Here is a 23,365-nt window from a genome sequence, read left to right as displayed (position 1 = left end):
AGTCACTCCCCATTCCCCCCCTTCCCTTAAGCCCCTTGCAACTACCAGCTGACTTTCTGTCTCTCTGGCTTTACCTATTCTGGACATTTCATACAAATGGAATCAGACAATATGTGGTCTTTGTGTTTGGCTTCTTTCACTTAGCGTAAGTTTAAAGTTCATCCATGTTGTAGCATGCATCTGTACTTTGTTCCTTTTTATAGCTTAATAATATTCTATTGTATGGATGTGTAACCGAAAGTGGGGTCTGTCTGATCGCCGCTCAAAAGCCAATAAAGAAGACAGGTTGGTGGAAAGGAAAGTTTGCTTTATTTTGGACGCCAGCAACTGTGGCAGGGGAGGGCAGATGCCTGTCCAAAGGCCTACTCCCCCCGACTAACAATCAGTGGGCAGCAGCTTTTATAGGCAGATGGAGGGTGATACATGCAGAAACAGCACAGTCAGCTCTGACAGTCATCTTGAAATTGGTCATCGGTGGTCTGACCAGCGCCATCTAGATTGTTTTAGGTGCAGTTAATCTTCAGTTCCAGGGTCGGTTTGTTTCCATTTCTTGGAGGCCAGTTCTTGGAGTTGTGGCAGCTATGTATGGCTACAGTCTGGTCATCATGTAGTTCACTGCTTCCACCTGGTGGGGTTTCAGTATCTATAAGACAGCTCACAGGGTGTGGCTCAGAATATTATCTGTAGCCCTTAAAGAAGAACTAAAGGTCCCTGAGTATGCTTACTGACTAAACTATTATTATTTGGTCTCCTATGATTGTTTTCCTTTGTTTCTGCATTTTCTCACTTCTCGAATTAAACTTATTCTTTGGCTAAACTTTTTCCACAGGCAAGAGTCAGGCTGAGGACATGGGGGAGCAAGGACCATAGGATCCTGCTCCATTTCAGATGTACCCCATTTTATTCATCCATTCATCAACTGACGGGCATTCGGGTTGCTTTCATTTTGTGACTATTATGAATAATATTGCTACCAACATGTAACTAAAAGTTTTTGTGTGGATGGTTATTTTTAGTTCCCTTGAGCACAAACCTAGGTGGTATTGTTCCTCTTCTCGGTTATGTGCATTGATTCTTACAGGTATTTTGTTTACAAATTGTTATATCGGGTAGCTTTTGTTTTATTGGCTAAAGGAAAGTACGGATTTATTTCTCTTTATACGTGAAGAGGCAAGGGGAGAAGGGAGAGGTAGGGACAGTAGAGTTTTGTCACCTAACCTTGTCTCATGAATTGGTCTTGAGTCTCAGGGTGGAGAAGAGATAGATAAGAGCCCAAGAAGTTCCTGAAACACCTGGTAATACACTGTGCACAAGCAGGATACCTTGGGACCCAAGGGACTGGGTTCAGCATGGTGGGGACCTTCTCCCCATATATTGATGCTGGAATGAGGGACAGCAGGGAGGGCGCCGAGGGACATGAGCTGGTAGGCAGTGGCCTCCACAAGGAGGCCAGCATATGAGTACGTGCTGTGACATGACGAAGCTCAGGTCCTGCCTTTGGGGGTAAGAGTCAGCCTGATTTGGGAATGAACCTCTGACCCACAGGCTGGCAACAACCGGGACCGCGTCCACATGGCCGTACCTCAAAGGCCCTGTGCAAATTTGAGTTGTTACTTTTTGCCTTTTAGGGAACTCTAGGCCTGACAAGTATAAGTAGGTTTGACCCTAATGAAGAAAGGAAAGATGGAAGCATCCATGGCCTTTTAAATCCTCATTTTTGTACAAAGCCCGGTGTTTTTCACGAGTGTTTTACAGACTGGAAGAAAAGAGATTTTGTACCGTGTGAATTATTTTGAATTTCTGGTCTCCGGCAGGAAAGCCAGGGCTGAGTCCTCAGAGTATGTTTTATGCCGGTCCATTAGAACGTGTGCCTTATTGATGAACCAATAAAGCATGCCCTGCCTGAGCCTTGTAATGGAATCTCCTAATTCATAGTTAATATTCAGATAAAGCACCACCCCATTAATCTGATTTCCCTCCTGTGGTAATTGCTGTTTAATTTCTATTTTATTAGCCAAGATTGGTAAACCTTGGGAGCTTCTGGTTCCAGGCATGACTCTGAGTCTGCTGTATCCTTCAGTGTTTGGAAGTTAATGATACCTTTCGGTAAACAAGGAAGCCTGTAACGTCTTCACTTTCTGTGTGCTCTAATCTTTAAGAAGCCCTTCCGCAAGCTGATGTGGGCCCTGTTCCTGCTTGGGAAGGGAGGATGAGGCAGGTACCACGAAGCCCCATATTAACTCATGTGGAAACGGAGGCTTGAATAGGGCTGCTTCTCTCAATTCTACGCAAGTCCTTGTGCTGCCTACATAAGATTTATAAGATGTTAATAATGAAAGTTGTAAGGCGGTTTTATTGACTTAATTTGTCCAGTCAGTTCTGTCTCCTATTTCTCCACACCCACTCCCTCCCCTCAAAGCCAGTGAGTAATTAGAGTACTTCAGACTCTAATGCTGGGAGCCAAAACACTGTCAGGATGACTGATTTATTCAGTTGAAAGAAAATAAAGTTCTGCCCAATCAAAACAATTTTTAAAAAGCAGACACGAATGTGTAAGGTAGATGCATTTATTCCCATTACACTTGCCCCCCCCTTCCCTTCCAAGACTGCAAAATGGATTATTCTACATGCACAACAGTCTGTGACAAACTTGAATTGACATATTGGGTTAATAAACTATTATGAAAATCAATAGTAATTAAAGGAAACACTTCGCTGACAGAGTTGACAGAGTGGAATGTATTGGCAAGTTCTGAATTTTCTTTTTCTCTCTAACTGCTCCCTCTGGCTGTCGTGGCTTTCAGTTGTTCATTATCCAAATATCAAGAAAGTGGATCTAGCCTGGGTATTATTGGGTAATTTCAATTACTGAAAGCGCAAATTGGGATTTTATTTTCTAAAGAACTTCTCTAATCTTGGATTTATTCCTTTAAGCTCATCATTTTGTGCTATGATTGGGGGTTACATAGAAAGTGGAGGATTGTGGATTCCTAAATCCACCAAGAATCTCTTCTCTCTCCCATCTTCTCCCACCATCACTGACCCTGACTCCTATGGGGAATGTGAGTGAAATAGAGATGGAGAAACACAGAACCTAGGTAAATAATGGAAAACCCACCAGAAATTTTTCTTTGACTATTAATGATTCTATGACCAATTTGGGGAACATTTGGAATGTGTAACTTCATAGGTCTGGTGAGGTATAGATACTTTGATTAGAAGTTAGTGAATTTAGGTAAACTGACTAGGAAAATACTGCTCCAAATCCATGTCTTTTCTTCAGTGAGAGAGTTTTTGTTTACCTAAATTATCTGGATAACGGACATGAGTTTTTTCATTCACATCCATCCATCCATCCATCTATGGGAAACATACTGCATGCCTTCTACATGCCTTTAGACATTCAGTAGGTCTTGATGATACAGAGACACACGATCCTGACCTCAAGACCTTCAGTCATCCACCCCTCAATCCGAGCCATCAACCCACAAACGCTCACACACTAAGGAGACAGACGTAAAAAGGAGACAATTCGATGTGATAAGTGTTTGGAAAAGGAAAATAAAGGATGGTTACAGGAGGTCATGGCTGGTCTCCTGGAATTCATGGAAGGCTTCCTAGGGTGTATTAGTTTGCTCGGGCTGCCATAATGAAGTACCACAGACTGGGAGGCTTAAACAACAGAAATTTATTTCTTCACGGTTCTAAAGGCTGGAAGTCCAAGATCAAGGTGTCAAAAGTGTTGATTTCTCCTTGCCTTGTGGACAGCCATCTTCATGTGGTTTTCCCTCCATGTATGTCTGTGTCCTAATCTCTTCTTATAAGGACACCAGTCATATTGGATCAGGGTCCACCCATATGACCTCATTTCACCTTAATGACTGCTGTAAAGGCCCTATCTCCAAATACTCACATTCTGAGTACTGGGGGTTAGGGCTTCAGCATATGAATTTGAGGGCCAACACAATTCAGCCCATAACACAGGGGAAGTGCCTTTTAAACTGGGACTTGAAGAAAAAGTAGGATTTAGTCAGGTGAAAAGCTGGGTAAGAGGGAGGCCATTCTGTGCCAAAGGTACCCATGTATCTATCAAGGCAAGTGAGAGAAAGTGGCACATGCGGCAAACCGCATATACTTTGGGGTGGCTAGAGCCTAGATGTGACGTGGAAAGCAATAAGATTTGAGGCTAGAGCATGAGAAGAGCTGGACTGTGGGCGTCCTTGCCATCCAAGGTTAGGTTGGGACAGTGGGGTACATGGAAAGATTTTAAGCATAAGACTGAGGGCCAGATTTATATTAATCCAATGTCTAGAGGCCACTGATGGGTGCATGTGCACATAGCACGAGCCTTGCACAAACAATCGGGAGGCTGTTCACCTTTTGTAGAAGGACACAAGTTGTGGAGGTGATGAGGGTAATAATCCTCCTTGCATACGTAGGTGCAGTTAAGGAAGCTCTTTCATGCAGAGAGAATTTTGTTCAATCCTCCACATTCACATCTGAGAAAACCACGGCTCAGGGAGAGGGAGGGACTTGCCCAATGAAACTCACAAAGGTAGCAGGTGGGGTCGGGATGGGGCCTGGATTAGAACTCCGGCCTCTTACCTCTTTGCCCCAGGCTCTTTCTAGGAAATCAACTTCCTTTCTGAGCAGTGAACTGCATTCTCTAGCCTCCTTTCCAAAAAGCCCTGCAGCACATATTTCTCTGTGGTCTACTCCACAGCCTTTTTAAAAATGTTCACCCTTTTAAGGAAGAAAGAAAGCTGTCATTTGAGAAGCATTTACTGCCATAATTACAGCCACCATTTGGTGACGTTGAGTGAGAAAACCCCAATGACTTAAAAGACAAACCACACTCCATATGCCACAGTCTGTCAGGGGCCAGCATTTGACAGAAAACAGTTTGGTGTAAACTTTCCTGCCGTATTTTCAAAAGAGATAGGCATCTTGCAGGGAACTACTCTGATACAGCGATTTTTCTCATTATTGGGTTGTGTTTTTTCAACCACTTTTATGTGCTACCCCCTAATCTTCCCCCACGCCACCGCATCCTTTATCGAAACCTTTGCCCCAAAGGGTTATAGCCTCCCAGAACTCTGGGTACCATTAGCAAGATCTCACCTCTTTCTTTTCATCTTTGTCATCAGACTGTTTGTGGTCCCCAGGACCGTTTTCTCCAAGACCCAGACCAAGAAACTTTCTCCTTATGTCCCAATAACACCCACACAACAAAAAGAATCAGAAGAGGAGATGAGAGTGGTTATCTCCATGCCCTGCCAGCCTGAGACATAGCCAAGGTTTCTACCTTGCCCACCTCCTTCCTCTTCCTTTGTCTTTATGGTTCCATCTCCCCCTTTCAATATACCCATTGTCTCCAAGGCCTCTCTGCCTTGACCAGTCTGACTGACCCCCACATTTAATCTAAAGTTTTGCATAATAAATCTTTTATGCTAGAAATGAATATACTAAGAATCATTCCGTAAGACCAGTGGTTCTCAACCACGAGTGATTTTGTTCCCCGGGGGCATTTGGAAATGTCTGGGAACACTTTCGTTTGTCACAACTTAAGGGAAGGGGTGTTAGTAGCATCTAGTGGGTAGAGGCCAGGGATGCTGCTAAACATCCTGCAATCCACAGGACAGCCCTACAACAAAAAATTATCTGGCCCCAAATGTCAATAATGCTGAGGTCAAGAAACCATGATTTAGACACCTAATACTTAAGAATTTATTCTATGCCAGGCCTCATTGTAGAAATAAAGGATTTGTGATAAACATGCATTTTTGCCCTGTAAAAGTTCACTGTCTAGAGGGGAGTATATAAAATTTAGAGTGTTTTTAGCTGTAAGTAACAAGATTCCCAAAGATTAGCTTAAAGATAATTTTAATTTTTTCATGTAACAAAAATATGAAAGTAGGTTGCTTTATTGGGTTGGCCAAAAATTCCGTTCGGGTTTTTCCATAACACCTTATAGAAAAACCCAAATGAACTTTTTGGCCAACCCAATAGGATTGGTTAATGGAGCAACTCAACGATGTCAGGTATGGGTCAGCTTCTCCAGAATATTTTTGGCCTTCTCCTCATGGTTACAAAATGGCTGCCACAGCTCCATTCTTGCAAGACAACCTCCAACGAAGGATAGATGAAAGGCATAGGGGATCTCCTCTGAAGTATCCATTTTTTTCCTTATGAAAGAAAAAAAAATCTTTCCAAAAGCTCTCCAAGCCCAGTAGGCTTTCTCTTTATCCTTCAGGCCAGAATTGGGACACTTGACTGTTCTTAAACCCTTCAGGGAAAGTTGGGAAAGTCTAGGTAGTGACTTAGACTAGGAATTAGCAAACTTTTTCTGTAAAGGGCCATGTGGAAAATAGTTTAGGCTTCGTGTGCAATATATGGTCTGTGTTGCACATTCTTTTAATTTTTATAACCTTTAAAAATGTTGCAACTATTCTTAGCTCAATGGGTCATAGTTTGCTGATCCGTGGAAAACTTGCTTTCTAATACCTGAACAAAATCAGGATTCTGGGGGCTTCCCTGGTGGCGCAGTGGTAAAGAATTTGCCTGCCAATGCAGGGGACACAGGTTCAAGCCGTGATCCGGGAAGATCCCACATGCTGCGCAGCAGCTAAGCCTGTGCGCCACAACTACTGAACCTGTGCTCTAGAGCCCATGAGCCACAACTACTGAGCCCACGTGCCACAACTACTGAAGCCCATGCACCTAGAGCCCATGCTCCGCAACAGGAGAAGCCACCGCAGTGAGAAGCCTGCAAACCACAACGAAGAGTAGCCCCACTCGCTGCAACTAGAGAAAGCCCGTGGGCAGCAACGAACACCCAGGGCAGCCAAAAATAAATAAATAAAATTTTAAAAAAAATCAGGATTCTGTCATCAAGGAGAATGTCACTGTCCCAGTGACTCTTGGTAGGCAGACAACTGTGTCTGCCACGGGAGGGTGTGCAAGAAAAAGGGAATTATAATACATTGGGACAAGTGCTATGATAAGAAAGCATAAAAGAGGCTGTGGCCATTAGCCAGCCTCCAAGATGGCCCCCAAAGATCCATGCGTCCTAGTATTTATCCGCTTGTATTAGGTTGGTTCGTTGGACAAATGGAAGTGACAGTATATGGCTTTAGAGGCTAGCTCATAAAAGACACAGCCGCTTCTACCTCGTTCTCTTGGAGGGTCCATTCTGGGGGAAGCTTTGTTGTGCGAACAACGTAAGTAAACCGTTGAGAGGCCCACCTGGTGAGGAGCTGACGCTTCCCGCCCACAACCGGCTCCAGCTTGTCAGCCATGTGAACGAACCTCTTTGGAAGCAGCTCCTCCAGCCCCAGACAGACGTTCAGTCAGTCCAGTGCAGCTCTGGCTGATATCGTGACTGCAACCTCATGAGAGACCCCGTGCCAGAGCTCCGCTAAGCTGCTCTGAACTGCTGACACACAAGAACCTCATGTATGTAAGGTAATACACATTGATTGTTTTAAGTCCCTTAGTATTGGGGGTGATTAGTTACAAAGCCATAGATAACACAGGTTAGTCTTAAGGCTCTTGGAATGGAATTTCAAATATTAGGAAGACAGTAAGGTGAGGTGGCGGGAGAGGAGGGTGAAAACCCAGCAGACTAGGATTCAGGAAACCTGGGACCTTTAGTTCAGTTGTGAACTTGGGGCAAATTGAATCACTTCTTTGGATGGCATAAGTACATCCTGGGAAGGAGAGAGTAATAATTGTCAGAAAAATGAGAAAACTATCAAACGTTTGTAGAATAATCTCTTTACTGTGATACAAGTCTCAGTTCTTTTCTCTGAGGCAGTCAACAGCTTATCTTTTCTTCCCCCCATCCATCTTGAAAGCAAAAATACCGAGATACCCATAGGACCAGGAGAGCTTGGACAGGAACGCAAGGGTCCACCATTAGGAAAAGCAAGTTGGCATGGAGGAATGGTTCAGAACCAAGGACAGTAGACTACGGACCTCTGCCACTTCCCCCCACAGAGAATTCGGGGCTTGATATGCATTTTCTGGCATCCATTCTCTGATACGTAAAATTAGAGGAGTTGAATCATACGCTATTTAAAACTCATCTCTGATCTGTAAATTCATGATTCCAGCTTATTTGCACTGCTCTCAGATCCCTGTCAAACACCTTCAGTTTCTGCTACTGTAGAAGGTCAGCCTTGTATCGGATGGACATAGCACTGAGGGTAATATACTGAACTCGCATCAATTTGCCAAGGAAAAGAGGACAAGCAAAGGGTGCTAATTTATTTCTCTGTATTCAGCTGTTTGCTATCATTTGCCAAGCCCTGCAGGGATAAAGCAGGGAGAAGTCACAGATTCTTTGCTCAAAAAGTCTGCAGTCTAGAGGGCAAGTGACAAGGACTCAAATAACTTTCTTACTACGTTTCTCCTTCCTCCTTCGTATACACACTGTCTGCATCTCCCTACATAAGACTGACTCTCAGAGGAGGATCTTAGAATGTTTTCTTTCATGTAAGTTTAATTTACTGAGTTACTGTTTACTTTAAACCTCATCTGTCTTATGGAATGAAGGTTAATGAGGCTATGAGTAACAGAGTTTTAAAAGTTTTTATTTTATTTATTTATTTTTGTTTTTTATTATTTTTTTTAACAGACATTTTTTTAATTTGGGCAAGTCCGTTAAAATTTGTTCATTGGCAAAATAGGACTACAATATTGGCCCTGCCTATCTGTAGCTTTTGTCAGCTTAGCAATCCTCTTTCCACTGCAGAAATAGTACCCCCAGCCCTAATTCCATGTGGCTCTGGCTGGACTGTCAATCATGTCTACTGTCTGGTCACAGTAGTGGCTATAGATTTGAGACCAGCCAATGGTGTTAAACTGCTCCGTTGTTCACAGAGATTGGCTCAAGGGATGGGTACATGGCCAAAGCAGGGCGGGCCACTTAGAATCTCTCCACATGATCTGATTTCTGCTTCATCTGGAATTGCAATCTACAAGGATGATGTAAGCTTTAGTTGCCTGTAGGAAGCCATCTACAATAGGAGAAGATAACACTAATGTGTTAAAGAAGAGTGAAGCTAAGATACAGAGAGGGAAGGAGTAAGAGAGAATGAGAGAGAAGAATGAGACAGGGAGAGAGGGAGAGAGAGACGTTGTTTGGCCTCTGGATCCAGCCAGGCCTGAATGTAGCACATTTTGTGTTTGCCAATACATTCTCTTATGCTTATGCACGCTTAAGATATGTATCTTTCACCCGCAACCTAAAAGAATACCGACTAACATGCTAACTCTAAGAGTTATTATGAGGACCAAGTGAAATATTTGAAAGCCTTTTGTCAAACACAGAATATAAAAGCTGCCATAATGTTCTCTGGAGCTAATCCTTTAATCTCTCCATATGTCCTTAAGTGCACAATAAATATTATTCCTTCAATTCGGTTCTGCAGCCTCGATGCCCTGATGATGGGGAAAATGTTCAATTCTCCTTCCTTTGATATTAAGGTAAGTGTTTCGCTTATCAAATTTCTCAGTGAACTAAATAATAACCTGAAAGATCTCTGTGTTCTTTCTGTATGGGTTAAAAACGCATAACTACTCAGAGTTAAGTGCAAACAGCTTTTGGCATTACTTTATAATGAGACCCTTAAGGAAAACGTTGCCCTCTTAATGTTTTGCTTAAATTGCAGTGAAATGGCTGCCATTTTGGATGATAGAACACCCTACCATTCACTGCCCTTGATTTTATCTGCACTAAGATAAATCCATGACAGTGACATTCCTGCAATTCTGAGGCAGGACAAAAACTCTTGCAGATGTTCCCTCAAATTAACCTCTCTTTCTTTTTTGGAGGGGGGAGCTCTTTAGAAAAGCTTGCATTTCTAAAGCATTTTTAGGAAGTCCTTTTGGAGCCTTGACTTATAGTCAGAACTGTAATTAGTCTTATTTTTTCTCCAAACTTGAAATATCTTTGCTAGAAACATGGGACTTTGTGTTTTCTCTAAAAGTAGGACATTTTGGAGTATAATTTAGACAAGTTGAAGATTTGATAGTTGAAGCGAGAGCAGCAGCTACAGTGGGGTCTAAACATTTGGTGGATCTGAGCTTTCCAACTGATAGAGGTGGTTTTGAGCCCTTAGGAAGCCACCTAGCTCAGTAATTTCTAAAAATTGATCTATAGTCTATAGGTCTTCCTGATACGGTATTTTTTTTTAAGATTTTTTTTTTTTTGATGTGGACCATTTTTTAAAAAATTAATTTATTTTTATATTTATTTTTGGCTGTGTTGTGTCTTCTTTTCTGTGCGAGGGCTTTCTCTAGGTGCGGTGAGCGGGGGCCACTCTTCATCGCGGTGCGCGGGCCTCTCACTATCGCAGCCTCTCTTTGTTGCGGAGCACAGGCTCCAGACGCGCAGGCTCAGTAGTTGTGGCGCACGGGCCCAGTTGCTCCGTGGCATGTGGGATCTTCCCTGTCCAGGGCTCGAACCCGTGTTCCCTGCATTGGCAGGAGGATTCTTAACCACAGCGCCACCAGGGAAGCCCCTTGATATGGTATTTAATAATTGAGAAAGTACTGGTCTTGAATTTTTATGAGGACTTTCGGTTTCCTAGATTTTCATTATTACACACAGAGTCTATTCCTAAAAACCTATTAAATAGTTATTAACGGGTTATTAATGCTTATTCAAATTTGATATCCAGAAACTAAGCTTATTGCACTATTGAGTTACCGAGGCCTCAAATTCAGTGCTAATTTACTCTATGCCACCTATGCTGGTCCCATCTCTGTTCCTCAGTAAGACCGCATGCATTACCTATGCAGGGCCTTTGCACTTGCTGTTTCCTCTGCCTGGGAACACAGTTTCTTAGTTCTTTAAACACTTGGCTCCACCTTGCCACTTAGGTATCAACTCAAATGACTCCTAAGAACCTTCCCTGCCCACCCCATTAAAACAGCCCGCCACCAGTCACTCTTGGTTACCGTATCCCATTTTGTTCTGTACATTGCTTTTTATGTTTATTGTCAATCTTGCCCTTGGAGTTTCAGCTCCGGAGGACAAGGCCTTGTTCATCTTGTTCACATTTGTATCACCAGCTTCTAGAAACTATGCCAGATGCATAAATAAATATTAGCTGGATGAAAAAAAAAGTCTGGCTTCCATGCAACTTTACACACTGGTGTGCAGCTGTTAGATTCCTACCAGACACTGGGAGCAGGTGGCCTAGGCAGACTATGGTGTTTTTGGCTGCTCCAAAAGATGACTGCAGCCTTTAAAAAGCTTTAGAGTCACTTATCAAGAAGAAGGTTCTTCACCTGGAATTCACAGATGGGTTCGAGAGGCACATGAACCTTCTGAAATTTTACACACGTTTTTGGGGGGAGAGAAGGGCAATGATGTTCTTCGTGTTCCCAGTGGGATGGGCAGCAGTGGTTGAGGCCAACTTGCTGCTAATCTAGGCCAGTCCAACCCAATTTTGCAGTGCCAAGCACACACTGGCACTCCCAGCATCTCTGCCTTTCCAGCTTGGGCGCCCTGCCTCAGGCTCCGAGCAAGTAGTCAATCAAGTCCTTTTATTTGCCTTTTTTTCATCGATCATATATATAGAGAGATTTATTTATTTATTTAAATTTATTTATGTAATTAATTTATTTTCGGCTGCTTTGGTTCTTTGTTGCTGTGAGCAGCTTTCTCCAGTTGCGGCGAGCGGGGGCTACTCTTCGTTGTGGTGCGCGGGCTTCTCATTGCAGTGGCTTCTCTTGATACGGACGGAGCACGGACGCTAGGCGTGCGGGCTTTAGTAGTTGTGGCACGTGGGCTCAGTAGTTGTGGCTCGTGGGCTCTAGACCACAGGCTCAGAAGTTGTGGCGCATGGGCTTAGTTGCCCCGCGGCATGTGGGATCTTCCCGGACCAGGGCTCAAACCCGTGTCCCCTGCATTGGCAGGCAGGTTCTTAACCACTGCGTCACCAGGGAAGCCCGAGAGAGAGATTTAAAATGACTGAAGTTCATAAGAAGTTTGTATAAGGATGCTCAAACATAGAGCAGAAAATATACTTTGAAAACTTGGATCATTTCTTTGTTGCCCAAAACCCTCCATGCTTTTGCACCTCAGGCATAACTGAAGCAATTCAGCACAGTTTGCCTCTACTATCAACCTTGAGGATGTCTAAGATTTTAGGCTGTGGAGTCAGGTGGATTTCTGTGCAAATTCAGGTCCAACCGCTTTGTGTCACCAAGCACAGGCTCGTCTCACTGTGCCTCAGTTTCAGCCTCGCAAAATGATACCCTTGCCTCGTAGGATTGTGATGAGGCACACGTGGTACGATATGCCAGTCACTGTCTTAGCTGCTTTACATATAGTAACTCAGATATAATATAATATAGTATAATCCTTACAAGAATCTATGAGGTAGGTCATTTAAAAATCATTGCCGTGGGACTTCCCTGGTGATGCACTGGTTAAGAATCTGCCTGCCAATGCACGGGACACGGGTCCGAGCCCTGGTCCGGGAAGATCCCACATGTCACGGTGCAACTAAGCCCGTGCGCCCCAACTACTGAAGCCCGAGCGCCTAGAGCCCGTGCTCCGCAACAAGAGAAGCACCGCAATGAGAAGCCCGTGCACCGCAACAAAGAGTTGCCCCTGCTTGCAGCAACTAGAGAGAAAGCCCACGCAGCAACGAAGACCCACCGCAGCCAAAAATAAATTAATAAATAAAATTGAAAAAATCATTGCTATTGTACAGAATGGAAAATTGAGGCACAGAGGAGTTAAGTAACCTGACCAAGAATACAAAGTTATTAAATGTCCCTGCAAAATTCAAGCTACTTCTCCATACATACAGAATTCCACGGTGCCTGACGCGTGATGGGCATATCACGTGGCCTTTGGAGTGGCTGGAATGACTAAATGGGAGGGCGAACATAGTACATGGGAGCCTAGCACAGAGCAAGCATCTAATGAGTGTTATTGTTTCACTGAAGCAGTCACTCATGTTAGAATAACTGGCAGCAGAGCTACCCCAAAAGTAGCCCAATCCCTGAAGACACTATGAATATTTTACTTTTGTGCACCAGAATGGAGTACAGGTAAACCAAGCTTGGACTGCAAACTGTTTGTGAAACATTTCTCCCTGTCCTCAGTGACAGTGACAAATGCAGCCCAGACTGTGATGTGCCGTCTTTAGGGTCAGCAGCAGAGGAGTCCTCACATCTGGTTTTGTGGCGTGATTTTGATTACGGTCCTGCATGCTTGCTCTGGACAGATTCTCTAGTCATCCCAGCAATTATTTCGTTTATTCAATATCCTTTTAATAAGCCCTCTTCTGCCCTGTTTTCGTTAAATATGTGCTATTGCTTGCAGCTAAGACCTCTGAGATTTTCATGTCATTTGTTCATCACATACTTATAAAGCAACTCCTATGTGGCAGGCTCTGGGGATGCAGCAGAGAACCACACAAAAAATGGTCCTGCTTGCATGGAGCTTATGTGCATGCAAGAATATTTCAAAGTGGTGCAGAGTCTGCATTTCTCTATAATAAAATCCCTTTGCCAAATGTAGGAGTTGCAGACCTGCTACTGGCAAGAGTGAAGCAAATGGGTGAGCACAACTATCCTGATGTGGGAGCATTTTCCTCTAGGAGTTCAGTCTTGATAAGTGTCAGTGCAGGAATCGCACTCCTAGGAGGGTTACAGAGTCATCTGCCAGGACCTGCGATCCATATCTGGGTAATAATGTTGGCATTACTTGAAGTGGCAGGCAGGATGCCTACGTTCTGATGGACTTGGGTGAGTAGCTGAGCCAACCAAGGAGAGGTTGGATGAGTGAGAAACAAAGGATTCTTGGTTAATCTGAACACTTCATTTGAGAACCAAAAATCTTTTAACGAATAACTTCTTGGACCTTGAGCCACATATTTCCCCCGAAAAGTATGCATTTTTTTTCCAACAAATTTCGTTGGGGGTTATGTTATTGAGGAATGAACTGAGATGAATATGTGGAAATGTTACTGAATGGCATAGAAATCTGAAGACCTGCAGGAGAGTTAAAAATTCCAACCCTTGGGCTTCCCTGGTGGCGCAGTGGTTGAGAGTCCGCCTGCCGATGCAGGGGACACGGGTTCATGCCCCGGTCCCGGAGGATCCCACGTGCCGCGGAGCGGCTGGGCCCGTGGGCCATGACAGCTGGGCCTGCGCGTCCGGAGCCTGTGCTTCTCGACGGCAGAGGCCGCGGCGATGAGAGGCCCGCGTACCGCGAAGAAAAAAAAAAAAAAGCACATGAATCAAATTTTAATACGCTGTATGATGGGTGGATGAGGCTGTCCATTGTACCGTTTCTTTCTTTGAATTCTCAGGCATGGTTTGGCGCTCCTCCTTTACTTCCTTCCTGTTAATAGTCATTCTGCTGGTTAAATATCCCCAGCTCCTTCAACCTTTCCTAGTTGACACAGTTTTAGTCCCATCACCATCCTGGTCTCCCCCACTGTCCTAACCAATGCTCTAGGAGGTTGATGGAGTATGTGTGAAGAATCTTAAGTAGCAAGTGAAAGGAACTCAATCATATTGTATTAAGTGAAAAAATACATATGTATATTGGTTGGGGAAACTGAAAGTTCTGGGGCGAGTCAAGTTCAGACAGGACTGGTCAGTGGCTCTGTATGCATGTGCTAGGGCTGCCATAACAAAGTACTCCATGCTGGGTGGCTTTAAACAACAGATGTAGAGATAGAGAGATATATGTATATAGATATATAAATATATTTAATTTATTTTATTGAAGTATAGTTGATTTACAATATTGTGTTAATTTCTGCTATACAGCAATGTAATTCAATTATACATATGCTTTTTCATATTCTTTTCCATTATGGTTTAATCACAAGATATTGAATATAGTTCCCTGTATAGTGCTATACAGTAGGACCTTGTTGTATATCCATTCTATATATAATAGTTTGCATCTGCTAGCCCCCAAATCCCAATCCATCCCTCCCCCTTGGGAACCATAAGTCTGTTCTCTATGTCTGTGGGTAGGTTTCTGTTCCGTAGATAAGTTCATTTGTGTCATATTGTGGATTCCACATATAAGTGATATATTATTTGTCTTTCTCTTTCTGATTTACTTCACTTAGTGTGATAATCTCTAGGTCCATCCATGTTGATGAAAATGGCATTATTTCATTCTTTTTTAATGACTGATTAGTATTCCACTGTATGTATATGCCACATCTTCTTCATCCATTCCTCTGTCTGTGAACACTTTCATTGCTTCCATGTCTTGGCTACTGTAAATACTGCTGCAGTGGACGTTGTGGTGTGTGGGTTTTTTCGAATACTGGATTTCTCTGAATATACCCCCAGGAGAGGGATTGCCGGATCATCTGGTAGCTTTCTTTTTATTTTTTAAGGAACCTCCATAATGTTCTTTAAAGTAGCTGTCACCAGTTTCCATAACCACGAGCAGTTTAGGAGGGTTCCCTTTTCTCCACACACACTCCAGCTACTATTTTTTATAGACTTTTTGATAACGGCCATTGTGACTGGTGCAAGGTGATACCTCCTTCGAGATTTGATTTGTGTCTCTCTCATAGTTAGTGGTGTTGACCATCTTTTCATGTACTTCTTTCTTAAAGAATGTGAGTAAAAATTACCTCTTGAAATGGGCTTTTTGATGGTCTGCCATGTTCTGCGTTCTTTTTCCATTCCCAACCACAGGACATTTTTTTTTTAAATAAATTTATTTATCTTTTTATTTTTGGCTGTGATGGGTCTTTGTTGCTTTGCGCGGGCTTTCTCTAGTTGCGGCGAGTGGGGGCTGCTCTTCGTTGCGGTGCGCGGGCTTCTCATTGCAGTGGCTTCTCTTGTTGCGGAGCACGGGCTCTAGGCACGCGGGCTCAGTAGTTGCGGCTCGTGGGCTCTAGAGCGCAGGCTCAGCAGTTGTGGTGCACGGGATTAGTTGCTCCGCAGCATGTGGGATCTTCCCGGACCAGGGCTCGAACCCGTGTCCCCTGCATTGGCAGGCGGATTCTTAACTGCTGTACCACAGGGGAAGTCCCACAGGACATTTCTTGAGGGCATTAACAGCCCCCCAGGCCTTGGGAATAGGAAGTGCCCATGAGCACCAGTTGTAAAGTTGTTGCTGTGGGCAGTGTCCACAAGGCGGCAGCATTTCTTCATGCCCAAGTCGGGTTACTCGGGCAAGCAGAGGCTTAGCGAAAGTTGTCTTCCTGGGTTGTGAATGTGGAAAGTGCCAGAGCGAACACCCAAGGGCTTGTGTCTCACTACTTCTTCCCCCTTAAGCTTCTACCCCCGCAGACAAATGCGAAGCCCTGCCAAACCGCCCCGCCGAGGGTGCTGTTGTTCGCAGGTGGGTTGACTCGAAGGAAGGAGACTGAAGATGGGAACCCCAGCGCCAGGAGACACGGAGGCTAGGGGGCTTTTGGAAGCTTCTGCGGGCCGTAGGGTCCACCTTCGTTTGGGTGCTCTAGGCTTGGTTAAGCTGTAGGAGGGCCCGCCTGGATCTGCAGATTGTGGTCCCATGCAGAGCCAAACAGACCCTACGGGTTAAAGGGGGGGCTCGTTGGCGGGCACATCCTCCCCAGCCATCTCGGCCAAACCACAGTCCAGCCACGGGACCCAAGCCTGCTCAGGCTCCAGGGATGGGTTACCAGCCCAAGTCAAGGAGGCTGGAGGGGAATAGAGTCGGCATTGCTCTGCTCTGCTTTGCTTCGGTTTTTGTAAGTTCATTTCTATGGTATGTTGGAATATAGTTGACATACAGTGTCGTGTTTGTTTTCGGTGTACAGCCATCGGATTCAGTTATACATATACTTACAGTATATTGTTCTCAGATTCTTTTGCCACAGAGGTTATTGCAGAAGGTCGAGTAGAGCTCCCGGTGCCGAGCGTCAGGTCCTTGTGGATTATCTATTACGCATATATGTATTTGCGTGTGTGTGTTTGTCCCGACCTCCTAATTTATCCCTCCCCCTTCCCCTTTCCTTTAAGTAACCGCACATTTGTGTTTTAAGTCTGAGTCTCTTTCTGCTTTGTCAATTAGTTCATTTGTATCTATTTTTCGATTCCACCTAGAGGTGATATGATACGCTATTGGTCTTCCTCTGTCTGAAGTGCTTCACTCAGTGTATGATCCTCCCAGGTCCATCGACGTTGCTGCCAATGGCGTTATTTCATTCTTTTTTACGGCGGAGTAATAGTCCATTGTACACCTGTACCACGTCTTTTTTTATCCATTCATCCGTTGGTGGACATTTTGCTGGGTTCTGTGTCCTGGCTATTGTAAATAGTGCTTCAGTGAACGTTGGGGTGCATGTGTCTCTTCGAATTACGGTTTTCTCCAGATATACACCCAGGAGTGGGAATGCCGGATATAGGGTAGCTCTCTTTTTAGTTGTTTTCAGGAACTTCAAGACTGTCCTTTATACTGACTGTTACCAATGTACATTCCCACCAATAGTGTAGGAGGGTTCCCGTTTCTCCACGCTCACCTCCAGCTTTATTGTTTGTAGACTTTTGACGGTGACCATTCTGACTGATGCGAGGCATTACCTTGCTGCAGTTTTGATTTGCATTTCTCTAATAATTAGGGATGTTGAGCATCTTGTGTTGTTGTTTATTTTTTTCTTTTCTTAAACAGTGTCAGTAAAATTAACTTCTTGAAATTTCCTTCTTGAGTGTCGGCTGTGTCTTGAATTCTTTTTGCATTACCTACCCCAGGACATTGCTTGAGGGCAGGTGTCATTAACAGTCCCCCAGGCCTCGGGAATAGGAAGTGCTTTTGAGCAGCGGTTGTAAATTTGTTGTTACGGGAAATGTCCACAAGGCGGCAGCATTTCTCCAAGCCTAAGTCGGGTTACTCGGGCAAGCGGAGCCTTAGGGAAAGTCGTTTTCCCGGGCTGTGAATTAGAGTGGAAGGTGCCAGAGCGAACACCCAAGGGCTTGTGTCTCACTACTTCTTCCCCCTTAAGCTTCTACCCCCGCAGACAAATGCGAAGCCCTGCCAAACCGCCCCGCCGAGGGTGCTGTGGTTCAAAGGAGGGGCGACTCGCAGGAAGGAGGCTAGTTGTTGGAAACCCAGCACAGGGGACGTAGAGTAGGGGACTTTGGGGAGCTTCTCCAGGCCGTAGGGTCCACCATCGTTTGGGTGCACTAGGCTTGTTTAAACCGTAGGAGGGCCCGCCTGGATCTGCAGATTGTGGTCCCATGCAGAGCCAAACAGACCCTACGGGTTAAAGGGGGGGCTCGTTGGCGGGCACATCCTCCCCAGCCCTCTCGGCCAAACCACAGTCCAGCCACGGGACCCAAGCCTGCTCAGGCTCCAGGGAGGGGATACCAGCCCAAGTCAAGGAGGCCGGAGGGGAATAGTAGGCATTGCTCTGCTCTGCTTTGCTTCGCTTTTTGTAAGTCCATTTCTATGGTATGTTGGAGAATAGTTGATGTACAGTGTTGTGTTTGTTTTTGGTGTACAGCCGTCAGATTCAGTTATACATATGCATACATATGTATATACCTATTATATTTCAGATTCTTTTGCCACAGAGGTTATTGCATTAGGTCAAGTAGAGTCCCCTGTGCTGAGCCTCAGGTCCTTTTGGATTATCTATTATGCATATATCTATTTCTGTGTATCCATTATCCCGACTTCCTAATTTATCTCTCCCCATTCCCCCTTCTTTTATGTAACCCCACGTTTGTGTTTTAAGTCTGTGAGTCTCTTTCTGCTTTGTCAGTTAATTCATTTGTATTTACTTTTCGATTCCACCTAGAAGTGATATCATATACTTTTGGTCTTCCTCTGTCTGAAGTCCTTCACTCAGTGTATGATCAACACAGGTCCATCCATGTTGTTGCCAATGGCATTATTTCATTCTTTTTTATGGCTGAGTAATAGTCCATTGTATTTATGCACCATGTCTCCTTTATTCATTCCTCTGTTGATGGTCATTTAAGTCAAACAACAGATATTTATTGTCACAGTTTTTGCGGTAGAAGTCCACGATCAAGGTGTAGGCAGGGTTGGTTCCTTCTGAGGCTGCCTCTCTCCTAGTTACTGGTGGTAGCTGGTAGTCTTTGGCATTGTTTGGAAGAAACTTCTTAAAATATTAAGTACCAGAAAACAGACTGGACGCTGCTGTTCAGTATTGTACAAAATGAGACATTAATTCTTCTGTATCAAAGTTCTTCGCTGATTAGCAGCTCTCCCCGGAAAATTCAGGGTCTACCCAGACTCCTCTTCAGTGATAAGGAGTAGTTCAAGAAGCTGTACTTAAATTATGGAGCACCGAGCACCCATGTCTCTGCACTTTAGCATTTATATCCACATTTCCATTTTGAACCAAACTTTCTAGAAAGTCTCTCACTCATATGACAAGGCTCTCATAAGAAAAGACACTGTGCCTTGAGCTCTTATTAATATTCATGATTATTTCTAAATGAAAACTAAAATGAAATGATATGTTGTCAGGCTTAGGAAAATGCATTATGAAAAGTCACCAAATATGGCTGTGCAGAGCATGCCACTGAAAGCTTTAAAGATATAGTCAGTCCATTTCAGTTTACCTAGAATCCCACTTTAGTAAGTCCAGAATGTAAGTTGAATTGCACGTGGTTTTCTATGTTAAATGAAACACAGTTGATAGACCGAGCATAAAGCTTATGTGCAAACCTGGCTTTTGAATCATAACAGACCTGGTTCTACTCCCAGCACCAGCCTTTTACTTTCTGAGCAAGTAACTGGGCAAGTATTCCAAGCATCACTTTCCTCATCTGCAAAATGCAAGTAAATATACCTGGCTCTTACGGTCATTCTGAGGATTAAATTACGTTAACTTACAAGATCTCAGGGTACAGCATCCGTTGAAGCAAAGCACTCAGGAAAACGGCAACCATTGTGAAGTTAAAAACAAAAAAAGCCACGTTTTCCTTTGGTAATTAGAAAACCATAAGTGCACTTGATCCTTTGGCTTGAACGTGATGTTTATATAAGTGGAATCTTTGAAAAGGCATACCTGGATAATTTTCTTTCCATCTTGAAATAGGTACCCTACCAAACTGCAAAGGGAGTGTTTCATTGTGTATTTTGTCTGCCGTATAAGAATAAGTTACACCTCCAAGTAATGGTTTTGAAAAGCCATCTATGCTTACATAGAGTACAGAGTTCTTTAAGGAAAAAAAAAAAACTGGAGCAAATATTCTGGGTCTTCCATCAAAGCTGAGAAAAGTGTTGAGGTGCTATATAAGCATAAAACACTAGGAATGATGAACACTGTTAACAGCCGGGAGGGGGAAACATGGAAGGAGCTGGTAGATGGTGGTATCCTTTACAAGTGACAGTCCTTGTGCCTGTAACACGTTGCTCTAATATAAATTCAGAGGATGCCTTCGAGCTTAGTAAATCAAAAATAGATTTGAACCTTATTGATTGAATTTTAAAAAATCAAATCATTCTTCTCCTGAAACATATTTGTAGTTACAGGATATTGCCTGAAATTTGAGATTATTAAGGAAAAAAGACCAGCCAAAAACAGAGGGTTAGAATTTAGAAGGTCTCGGATTTTGTGTTTACTTAAATTCACCATTTCCAAGTCTACCATGACAATATACCTAACCAATAAAATAAATGCTTTTGCTGAGGACAGGAATCAAAGGACACCATATACTTTCTTCTTTTTTAAATTGAATTATAATTGACACACAATATTATATTAGTTTCAGGTGTACAACATAGTGATTTTATATTTTTATACCTTACGAAATGATCACTATGTCTAGTTACCATCTGTCACGATACAGAGTTATCACAGTATTATTAACTTTGTCCCCTATGTTGTCCATCACATCCTCATGATTAATTTATTTCATAGCTGGATGTTTGTACCTCTTAATCTTCTCCAACTATTTCACCTGTCCCCTCACCCGTATTATCCTTTTTTCTTAAGGGACCCCTCATAATTTGTAGGATCTGATGAGGACTTCATTTTTGGTTGCTTTAATTGGGGAAGGAGTGAAAGGTGGTAAAGCGAAGTGAGGGCGAAGATGCTGAGAAATCTACCCCCCATCCACAGAGCATAAAAAGGAAGAGGTGTCTGAGATCTTTTTGTACCAGATAATTGAGCTTATTATCCTGATGATTAATGACCTTCTTAGATCTCTTTCTAGCCCTATAATTTTGTAATTCCAAGAATAATGTCTCCCTCTAACTATCAAGGTAAGGATCACACTTAGGCAAAAGTGAGATTATGGTGGGAGTCATCCAGATAATTGCTATAATCCTCTGCTTTCCCTTTAGCACTGGAAGTCTGGGATGTTTAATCAAAAGCTAGGCCCTCTTGACTGAGTGAACGGACGGCTAACTGGGTTCACGGAGGCGTGCAGACACGCTAGGTGCCACAGTGAATGACAGCTGATGCTATCTCCGCCCTGTGGAATTTTGGAAGTACTGACGTAGCTGGACTGAACACAGTAAATGGTCTTAGAGGTTTGGGCAATCTTACTGATAATGACAAGTAGCAAGAAGGCTCTGAACAAAGGAGTTATTCCAGAAACCACTGGAATAAATTGCCTTTGACAAAAGGAGAATCACAGTGGACCCCCAGCAAAACTGTGAAGATACAGAAACGTTGTTTCAGCAACAGCTCACAACACTTGGTGGAGAGTAGCTCTCAGCCTTTGAGCTCCTACCCTTCCTTGCCAGCATCTTCTCGCCCCTCCGCTCATATTGAATCCCCACTGATGCCTTTTGCCCTACAGAGAACCAATGCAATGGATCCCTTTATTTCTTTGATGTACCCATCCTCTGTCCTGTGATTGCCCAGGGAATGGGAATGAGTGAGATCAATGGGTGACATGGATGATATATGAAACCCTCAGGTTATGGACTTATCCCTTGAAGAGTCATGCTAGTTAAAGCTGGCATTTTAGGCAGAAAGAGGGGTCAAAGGTTCACAATGCATTTACTGAGCATCTACTATGTGCTGGAATTTTAGAAGCAGCTGTGGCTCATTCCCTTTAAGTTTAGTCAACTACAGGCCCACAAGGAAGATATTGTTGACTTTCTCACACTGTTGGGCAGCTGCTCTTTCATTCTGCTTCTGGGAAAGAAAGTGGTAAGATGAGTGGACTAAAGAGAATTGATTTTTTTTTTCTTTTTGGTTGGCTTCTAGGCTGTAAGAGATGGGTGACTTCAAAGATGGTGACCCCTTGTTTGGAATTTTCTGACTGAGACAGCTCTTGAGACTTGGAAAACTTGCTTTTCCCAACCTTTGTTGAATTTCAGGAAGCAGCCTACTCTCTCAAAGTAGGCTCACCTCAAACTAATTGAGGTGTCTCTCAATTACTCTGAATTATTAAGGTTATGAAGTGTCTTATCCTGTTAATTAAGTTTAAAACTGCAAATTGTTAAAAAAAATAGTGAATATTTTTCGGGACTTCCCTGGTAGTCCAGTGGTTAAGACTCCATGCTTCCACAGCAGGGGGCCTGGGTTCCATTGCTGGTCGGGGAACTAAGATTCTGTATGCCACGTGGTGCAGCCAAAGAAAAAAAGATTAATAAATATTTTTTAAATGCCAGCAAATAACATAGAAGGAAAGCCTTCAAGAGAGCATAATGAGGGGACTTCCCTGGTGGCACAGTGGTGAAGAATCCGCCTGCCAATGCAGAGGACACGGGTTTGATCTCTCTTCCGGGAAGATTCCACATGCCGTGGAGCAACTAAGCCCGTGCGCCACAACTACTGAGCCTGTGCTCTAGAGCCCGCGAGCCACAACTACTGAGCCCACATGCCGCAACTACAGAAAGCCCGCGCGCAGCAACGAAGACCCAACGCAGCCAAAAATAAACAAACAAATAAATTTATAAAAAACAAAAAAGCATAATGAGGATGCAAAATGAAGGTGAAGAATGATACAGTAAGATGTATCTATAATTGTTTAAAGACGTACAAAGCCTACTCTGTGTAGTCAAATCAGATTCATTTGTAAGGAAGAAAGAGGCCTTCCACTGCCTGTTGTCTAGCTTTTATGGCCCCATCTGGAGGCCCGGGTTCAGAAGACCCAGCAATTCTGGGTGAGCTCAGACCCACCCTGGCTAGCCACATCCCACTGGAGCGTGCACTGTGTTTCTGTCTCGTTCTGCTTTGGAGACTTTCCTGAGGCCCTCATGGCCCCCATGGAAGGTGCAGCCCAAAAGCATCGGGGAAGCTAATGCCCTGGGGTCCATGTTCAACCAGTGGGGAAGAGGAGCTTGCGTATGGGTCTGCCATCCTCCATTTCTTGAGGTGGATAATCCTGGGCAGCGTCTCGTGTGCTTTTCAAAAGGTCCTGGTGGTACTGAGGCCCTGTTGCCCCCAACCAGTGCAGTCTG

General features: G+C 43.8%; 1 long non-coding RNA gene across 2 annotated transcripts in view; it reads left to right on the top strand.

Moving 5' to 3' along the window:
* Positions 1–23,365, top strand: part of LOC132526869 (uncharacterized) — a 62,736-nt gene that overhangs the window by 2,478 nt on the left and 36,893 nt on the right. The window contains exon 2 of one of the 2 annotated variants that reach the window (XR_009542733.1): positions 9,435–9,489. The exons of the other annotated variant lie outside the window; for it this stretch is intronic. This is a non-coding gene — a long non-coding RNA (uncharacterized LOC132526869). The remainder of the gene's footprint in view (positions 1–9,434; positions 9,490–23,365) is intronic. 2 annotated transcript variants of the gene reach the window in all.

Source organism: Lagenorhynchus albirostris, chromosome 10 (assembly GCF_949774975.1).
Source record: "Lagenorhynchus albirostris chromosome 10, mLagAlb1.1, whole genome shotgun sequence".
Classification (NCBI taxonomy): domain Eukaryota; kingdom Metazoa; phylum Chordata; class Mammalia; order Artiodactyla; family Delphinidae; genus Lagenorhynchus; species Lagenorhynchus albirostris.
This window is presented reverse-complemented; position numbering and strand designations above follow the sequence as displayed.